The sequence below is a fragment of the Eptesicus fuscus genome, chromosome 13, assembly GCF_027574615.1.
Source record: "Eptesicus fuscus isolate TK198812 chromosome 13, DD_ASM_mEF_20220401, whole genome shotgun sequence".
Classification (NCBI taxonomy): domain Eukaryota; kingdom Metazoa; phylum Chordata; class Mammalia; order Chiroptera; family Vespertilionidae; genus Eptesicus; species Eptesicus fuscus.
This window is the reverse complement of record NC_072485.1, coordinates 44782882-44792291: the sequence shown is the minus strand read 5'-3', so window position 1 is coordinate 44792291 and position 9410 is coordinate 44782882. Positions and strand designations below refer to the sequence as shown.

Here is a 9410-nt window from a genome sequence, read left to right as displayed (position 1 = left end):
CAGACCACCGGTCCCCTATCAGCGCAAACATTCGGATTCAAAGAAACTCTTCACTGCACCACGGAAAGGTCAGATTTCGCTGGAAATGAGGGGCGGTTTCTAATCCCCGCGGTGGGTGAGGGAAGCGCGGCAGCCGCAGGACCGCAGGAGCCGGGAGGTCTGTGCCTAGAAAAATCGGCGGCAGTTGGAACTGCCATGATCTGTGAATGAGGAGGGGGGTCTTCTGAGCTGCTAACAGAAATGACCTCTTGAAAGCAACTCATTTTAATCTGACGAGGAGGGTCAGACTAAGAATTTTCAAAGGAGTGCAGGCTCCTTAGTCTGGTGCACAGACCCACGGTCCGAACACCTGGGCTCTTTCCGACTCTGATTGCTAAGCCCAACACATAGAAAAACCCAGGTGGAAACCCTGAAAGACTGCAGGGGGAAGGTGTTTTTTCGGCACACCTCCACAAACCGGTAGAGAGTGCCATAGAGGGGAAAAAAAAAAAAAAAAGAGCTAGAGAGGCCCGGAAGTCAATTCAGAAACACTGCCACCCAGGGGCTGAAACGCTAATTGTCTCTGGTGTAATAAAAAATAAATACGAGAAATTAAGAAACGGCTGGCTTAAAAAGCAGGACTGGCTTCCAACACTGAGGAGCCCTGGAATGAAGCTGAACTGAAATACCGCCCAGACTGGGAAAAAGGCGTACCAAACAGAATAATAGAGGAAGTGAATGACAGCCGCTACTGCACATTTTAGTCTTCCTATTTTTTAATTTTCAATTCTTTTTTCAATTTTTTAATTTTTTTATTCTCATATTTTTTATTTGCATTTTTTGCATCTTTTACTTAAGAAACTAATTTTTTTTTCTTTTTCCTCACTCGATTTTCACCTTTTTAATTATTACATTTTTATTTTCAATCAGCAATATTATTACTATTATTTTACTTTTTTTTTTTTTTTTTTAATGTCATTTGATTTTCTCTTTCTTTTATTTTTGGATTAGTGTCCTACATTTGATTTGCATCTTTCCCTTACAATCGCTTTACCCTATCTCAAAGCTAACATTATGCCATCACTCTCCTCCTAACCTTTCCCCCTTGGTCCCCAGTTTATCTTAACCCTTTCTGGCTTTAGATTTTCCCTACTTTTTCAGTTTACTCCCTGCTAAAACTTCACCCTACTTATATATCTAATTCCCAACCCCCTGCTCCAAATCCATACAAACCTCTCTCTATGCTACCTTAAAAAAATTATTTTTCTCTCGGGCCTTTTGTTGTTGTTTGCTTGAATGTTGATTAGATTGAATTTTTATGCTTTTTTATGAGATTGTTTTGATTATTCTTTTTGTTGGTTTGGTTGGTTCTTTTGTTTGCTTTGTTTTTGTTTGTTTTTTACTTTTGTTTTCCCTTGCCTCACTTGATATTAGCTGCTGTTGCAGTTTGTATTAATCTCCAGGCTCGTGTTGCTGGAATTTGCTGGGAATAGTGGTTGTTCTAGTGGAGTTTACTCCCCATATATATAGTTTGTTCCCCTTTTCTCTCTTAGTATCATTCTTGTCTCTCTTACTTTTTTTTTCTTCTTTTCTTTTTCTTTTCTGTTATTTCTTTTTCTTTTCTTTCTTTCTGCTCTTTTCCCAAGTTCAGATTCACACTCTTTGTTTTTTTTTGTTTTTTTTTCGTTGTTGTTCTTTCTTTTTACTCTCCCTCTTCCACTCCTATTCCCTAATTTGTCTTTCTCTGGTGGTTACCTTTATTGGAGGTTATTAATATCGTGAATACAATTCTGTTCAGTGCCTTGTCTGTTGTGCCTGGTTGTGTTGTATTTTATACCTTTAAATCAACGCCAGAGAGAGAAATCTATATAACCAGACATCCGGAGAAGAGAGACAATGGGGAGACAAAGAAATAGCCCCCATAGGAAAGAGAAGCAGGCATCACCAGAAAAGGAAGTAAACGAATTAGAGGCAAACAACCTATCAGAGAAAGAATTCAGAGAAATGATCATAGGGTGGCTGAAAAGGATGGAAGACAAATTCGACAATATGAGTAAGAACCAAGAGGAAATGAAGAAGAACCAAGAAGAAATGAAAAATGACATCGCTGCTGTAAAGAACTCAATAGAAAGCATCAAGAGTAGACTAGATGAAGCAGAGGACCGCATAAGTGAGCTAGAAGACAAGATGGAAAAAAATACCCAATTACAACAGCTTCTAGAAACAAAAATTAGAAAGATTGAGGAGAGCGTAAGGGAACTTCGGGACAATACAAAACAAAACAACATCAGGATAATAGGGGTGCCAGAAGGAAAGGAAACTGAGCAAGGAATAGAAAACCTGTTTGAAGAAATAATAACAGAAAACTTCCCTGATATAGGGAAGAAAAAACCCACACAAATCCAAGAAGCTCACAGAGTTCCAAGCAAAATGAACCCCAAAAGACCGACGCCAAGGCACATTATAGTTAAGTTGGCAAACACCAACGACAAAGTAAGAATCTTACAAGCGGCCAGAGAGAGACAGACAGTTACATACAAAGGAACCCCCATCAGACTAGCAACTGATTTCTCAACAGAAACTCATCAGGCCAGAAGGGAATGGAATGAAATATACCAAGTCATGCAAAGGAAGGGTCTAAATCCAAGAATACTGTACCCAGCAAGGCTATCAATCAAAATTGAAGGTGAAATCAGGAGCTTCACAGACAAAAAAGGACTAAGGGAGTTTATCACCACCAAACCAGCAATGAAAGAAATGCTAAAGGGTCTGCTGTAAAAAAAAAAAAAAAGAAAGAAATAGGAAGCAAAGAAGGTACACAGGGGTATAGAATAAAAATGGCGTCAAATAAGTACCTATCAATAATAACTTTAAATGTAAATGGATTGAATGCCCCAATCAAAAGACACAGGGTAACAGACTGGATAAGAAAACAAAACCCAGATATCTGCTGTCTACAGGAAACCCACCTCAAAAAAAAGGATGCATACAGACTGAGAGTAAAGGGATGGAAAAAGGTTTCCCAGGCAAATGGAAATGAAAAAAAAGCTGGGGTTGCAATACTTATATCTGACAAATTAGATCTCAAAGTGAAGGACATAACAAGAGATAATGAAGGCCACTTCATAATACTAAAGGGAGAAATCCAACAAGAAGAAATAACTCTGGTAAACATATATGCACCCAATACAGGAGCACCAAGATACATTAAAAAACTCCTGGAAGATATCAAAGGAGAGATTGACAGTAATACAATCATAGTAGGAGACTTCAATACCCCACTATCACCATTGGACAAATCCTCTAAACAAAAAATCAGCAAAGAAACATCAATCCTAAATGACTCACTAGAACAGATGGAATTAATCGACATCTTCAGAACATTTCACCCCAAAGCCACAGAATATACATTCTTCTCAAGTGCACATGGGTCATTTTCAAAGATAGACCATATGTTAGGACATAGGCAAAGTCTCTCCAAATTCAAGAAGATAGAAATCATATCAAGTATCTTCTCAGATCACAGTGGCATAAAACTGGAAATCAACTACAATAAAAACAACCCAAAGAAATCAAACACTTGGAGACTAAACAGCATGCTATTAAACCATGACTGGGTTACCAAAGACATCAAGGAAGAAATAAAAAACATCATGGCAACAAACGACAATGAAAACACAACAATCCAAAATCTATGGGACACAGTGAAAGCAGTCCTGAGAGGGAAGTTCATAGCTCTACAAGCCTACTGCAAAAAACAAGAAACAATGGTAATAAATTACCTAACCCAACAACTCAAAGAGTTAGAGAGAGAGCAACAAGATAAGCCCAGTGTAAGCAGAAGGAAAGAAATAATAAAGATCAGAGCGGAGATAAACGACATAGAGACCAAAGAAACAATACAAAAGATCAACAAAACCAAGAGCTGGTTCTTTGAAAGGATAAACAAGATTGATGGACCTCTAGCCAGGCTCACCAAGAAGCAAAGAGAGAGGACCCAAATAAACAAAATCAGAAATGAAAGAGGTGAAATAACAACAGATCCCGACGAAATACAAAGGATTGTTACAAAATACTACGAACAACTCTATTCCAACAAACTGGACAACCTAGAGGAAATCGACATATTCCTAGAAAAATACAACCTTCCAAAACTCAATCAGGAAGATTCTAAACAGCTCAACATGCCAGTAACTATGGAAGAAATTGAAGGAGTCATCAAAAAGCTTCCAGCAAACAAAAGCCCGGGGCCAGATGGCTTCACAGGAGAGTTTTATCAAACTTTTAAGGAAGAACTAAAACCTATCCTCCTCAGACTATTCCAAAAAATTCAAGAGGAAGGAACACTTCCAGGCTCCTTCTATGAAGCCAGCATCACCCTAATACCAAAACCAGATAAAGACAACTCAATGAAAGAGAATTACAGGCCAATATCCCTCATGAACATTGATGCCAAAATCCTCAACAAAATTCTAGCAAATCGGCTCCAGCAGTACATCAGAAAGATCATACACCATGACCAAGTAGGATTTATTCCAGGAATGCAAGGATGGTACAATATCCGCAAATCAATAAACGTGATACATCACATAAACAAATTGAGAGATAAAAATCACATAGTCATATCAATAGATGCAGAAAAAGCATTTGACAAAATCCAACACCCTTTCTTGATAAAAACTCTCAACAAGGTGGGAATAGAAGGCTCATACCTCAACATAATAAAAGCTATTTATGATAAACCCACAGCAAACATCATACTCAATGGGCAAAAACTAAAACCATTTCCCCTAAGAACAGGAACAAGACAGGGATGCCCACTCTCACCACTCCTGTTTGACATAGTACTGGAAGTATTAGCTATCGCAATTAGGCAAGAAGAAGAAATAAGAGGCATCCAAATTGGAAAAGAAGAAGTGAAGCTGTCCTTATTTGCAGATGACATGATATTGTACATAAAAAACCCAAAAGATTCCATCAAAAAACTAATAGACTTAATAAATGAATTCGGCAATGTAGCGGGATACAAAATTAACGCCAAGAAATCTATGGCTTTTCTATACACCAATAATGAACTTACAGAAAGAGAGACTAAAAAAGCAATCCCATTTACCATCGCACCAAAAAAATTAAGATACCTAGGAATAAACTTAACTAAGGAGGTAAAAGACCTATACGCAGAAAACTACAGGACACTGAAAAAAGAGATAGAGGAAGACGTAAACAGATGGAAGAACATACCATGTTCCTGGATTGGTAGAATCAACATCATTAAAATGTCCATACTACCCAAAGCAATCTACAGATTCAATGCACTCCCCATCAAAATACCAACAGCATATTTCACAGACCTAGAAAGAACTCTCCAAAAATTCATCTGGAATAAAAAAAGACCCCGACTAGCCTCAGCAATCCTCAGAAAGAAGAATAAAGTAGGTGGGATCTCAATACCAGATTTCAAGCTGTATTACAAAGCCACTGTTCTCAAAACAGCCTGGTACTGGCACAAGAACAGACATATTGATCAATGGAACAGAATAGAGAACCCAGATATCGACCCAAACCACTATGCTCAATTAATATTTGACAAAGGAGGCAAGAACATACAATGGAGTCAAGACAGTCTCTTCAATAAATGGTGTTGGGAAAACTGGACAGATACATGCAAAAAAATGAAACTAGATCACCAACTTACACCATACACAAAAATAAACTCAAAATGGATACAGGACTTAAACATAAGACGGGAAACCATAAAAATACTAGAGGAATCCACAGGCAACAAAATCTCAGACATATGCCACAAGAACTTCTTCACTGACACTGCCCCTAGGGCAATGGAAGCTAAAGAGAAAATTAACAAATGGGACTACATCAAAATAAAAAGCTTTTTTACAGCAAAAGAAACCATCAACAAAACAACAAGAAAGCCCACTGCATGGGAAAACATATTTGCAAATGCTATCACTGATAAAGGTTTAATCTCCAACATCTACAGGCAGCTTATGCAACTTAATAAGAGGAAGATAAATGATCCAATAAAAAAATGGGCAACAGACCTAAACAGAATATTTTCAAAAGAAGACAGAAGAAAGGCCAAGAGACACATGAAAACATGTTCAAAGTCACTTATTATCCGAGAGATGCAAATCAAAACAACAATGAGGTACCATCTCACACCTGTCAGAATGGCTACCATCAACAAATCAACAAACAACAAGTGTTGGCGAGGATGCGGAGAAAAAGGAACCCTCGTGCACTGCTGGTGGGAATGCAGACTGGTGCAGCCACTGTGGAGAACAGTATGGAGTTTCCTCAAAAAACTGAAAATGGAACTCCCATTTGACCCAGTAATCCCACTCCTGGGAATATATCCGAAGAAACTAGAAACACCAATCAGAAAGGATATATGCACCACTATGTTCATAGCAGCACAATTTACAATAGCTAAGATTTGGAAACAGCCTAGGTGCCCATCAGCAGATGACTGGATCGGAAAACTGTGGTACATCTACACAATGGAATACTATGCTGCCATAAAAAAGAAGGAATTCTCATCATTTGCAGCAACCTGGATGGAATTGGAGAACATTATGCTAAGTGAAATAAGCCAGTCAATGAAAGATCAATACCACATGATCTCACTCATTTAGGGATAGTAAAGAACATTATAAAGTGGTGAACAAAAAGATAGATACAGAGACAGTAAAGCATCAAACAGACTTTCAAGTTACAGGGGGAAAGTTTGGGAAAGGTGGGGGAGTTATGAAATCAAACGAAGGACTTGTATGCATGCATATAAGCATAAACAATGGACGCAAAACTCTGGGGGGGGAGGGCATGTGTGGGTGTGGGGTGGGGGGGTAATAGTAAGATATGTACACATATAATACCTCAATAAAAATATTAAAAAAAAAAAAAAAAAAAAAAAAAGCTATTGCACACTGATACTATGGAATACTATGCAGCTGTAAAAAAGAGGGATCTCTTACCTTTTGGGACAGCATGGATGGACCTAGAAAATATTATGCTAAGTAGAAATAAGCATAATATTTATTTATGAGAAAGACAGGTATCGCATGACCTCACTTAATTTGTGGAATCTAATGAACAAAATGAATTGACCAAAAAATTAACCTTTTGCACTCGGATGTCGAGTGTGACTTGACACGCTTAGCATCGGTAGCAGCTTGAGAAAAAAGCAAGCGAGTGCAAAGGGTTAAGACCTGAAGCACAGAGGCATGGAACAGACTGACATACCTTTATGTGGGGTTGGGGGGATGAGAAGAGATAAACCAAAGAACATATATACTTACTAGAGGACCGGTGCACGCAATTCGTGCATGGGGGGGTGGTGGTGGGATCCCTCAGCCTGACCTGTGCCCTCTTGCAATCTGGGACCCCTCGGGGGGTGTCTGACTGCCTCTCACAATCTGGGAATGCTCACCCCTAACCGTTCGCCTGCCTGCTTGCCTGCTCGCCCCTAACCACTTGCCTGCCTGCCTGCCTGCTCACCCCAAACCGCTCGCCTGCTGGCTTGCTCCTAACTGCTCGCCTGCCTGCCTGCTCAGTGCCCATCATAGCGACTGGTCATTCCCATTGTTCTGCCTTAATGGTCACTTAGGCTTTTATATATATAGAAATGCATAGCCCATGGGCAAAAAGGTAGTGAAGACCTGGGGGTGGGTGGGTAGGGGCTAGGGGAAGGGAAGTAAGGGGGGGGGGAAGTGGGAGATATCTGTCATACTATCAACAACAAAAATACATTTTAAAAAGAGATACTCATCACATTTCTAATCACGTTTAATGTCTTTCTCATTATTCAAGCTTTAAGAAGGTAGAAACACAATCTTGTTTCTTTATGTGTTCCTAGCACCAAGGACAGTGCCTCACACATTAAAAATTATTTATTGAAAGAGAATGAATGAATGAATAAGGACAACTTTCTTTTTCTGGATAATTCTTATTCACCTATCAAGGACCCAGGCCAGATGTTATATCCTCCAGATTGGGTTACATTCAAATCTGATACATCTTTGGATCCCTAGGACCTAGTGTGGAACTTGGTACATGATTCATATATCATAGATATTTGTCAAATAATAATAAACTCTTGGCCAGGAGTTGATCATTGTTGAAACTGAGTGATGGGTATATGAGGGTTCATTACACTGTTCTTTCTCCTTTCACCTATATTTTTAATTTTCCCATAGTAAAAAGTGAAAAACATTTATATTCACCTAAAGTCAAGCGAAAGTGTAGTCAAAGAGGATCTTGAGGTTTCTGGCTGCCGCAAACCAGTAGATGGTGGTGCGGTTCACTGGGCTGGATGAAGCGGGGCTGCATCCAGACTGGAATGTGTATGTGCATGGGCTATCTTGGAGAGGGTTCCTTTTCACCCCAGTGAAAGTTCTTCAAAGGTCAATAACGGGGATGAAAGAATAAATTTTGATTTCAACGCCTTTAGTTTTAATTACTCGAGGGCTTCTCCAGTCAGCTGTGCAATAGTTAGCAGCTACAATAAATCAAAACCTCTGCCTTAAACAATGAGCTACGAGAGGGTTTCTGGATGGTAACCTTCCCCCTCGTGGTCCCCCATGGCCCCTGGGACTCTGATCTGACTGACCACCGGGAACTGTCCTGCAGTAGATACTGTGCCCCACCAACGCTCCCTTCACCCTTCTCATCCACACTCTCCCCTTCTTCTTCACCGCTCTTTCATTTCTCCTGGGGAGCCATTTATTGACATCAGCCAGGCCTGGGTGGGTGTCCCGGCTTTCTGTTCAGCAGCGGGTAGGGTGTCAGGAAAATTCTGGTTCCCTTTTAACTTCACCACCTTCTGACTGCAAGTCGCTCGACCGTTCCGAATCTCAAATGCTGCCCCTGAAAAAATAAGGTAACAGTCGCGGCGACTTCACAGGGCTGAGCGAGGAGGAACGCACGCAACGGGTGCAACACGGAGCCGGGCAGTGTGAGCGGTCGATAAACGGGAGCTATTATTATCGCCAGCGCCGCGTGCCCCTCGGCTCTTCACCGGGGCGCTGGGAGAGCTGCCGCAGGAGCGGAGCAGGCTGCCCCCCGCCACCGCCGCCGGCCCCTGCCCGGTGGGTGCGTGGCCCCGGGGGGCGCGGGGAGGGTCCCGCGGGCGCGCACGGACGACTCCGGGCCAGGGTGGAGGGTGGCGCCGGCCGGGCAGGGTCCGCATAGGCGGGGGCTGCGCTGCGGGACCCGGGAACCGCGCGCAGGGTCGGCCGCTGGCGCGGGGGTGGGGCCGCGGGCTCACCGAGGCCGGAGGGTCGCGCTGGGTGGGACCCTCCGGGACGCCGCGGCCCGGGCCACCCCGAGGAGCTTGCGCCCGCGCCGGCTAAGATGGCGCCCCTCCCCGCGCGCGCCCGCCCCCCGCGCGCCCCCGCTCCGGGCGCAGCCCCGCG

The 9410-nt window shown here is 41.9% G+C and overlaps 1 long non-coding RNA gene across 1 annotated transcript; it reads right to left on the bottom strand.

Annotated features, from left to right (window-relative positions):
- Window positions 1–7766: 7766 nt before the first annotated feature.
- Window positions 7767–9357, bottom strand: LOC129151211 (uncharacterized). The gene is made up of 2 exons (XR_008557951.1): window positions 9263–9357; window positions 7767–8862 (listed from the first exon to the last, which is right to left on the bottom strand). It is a non-coding gene; the product is annotated as an uncharacterized LOC129151211 (long non-coding RNA).
- Window positions 9358–9410: the final 53 nt, after the last annotated feature.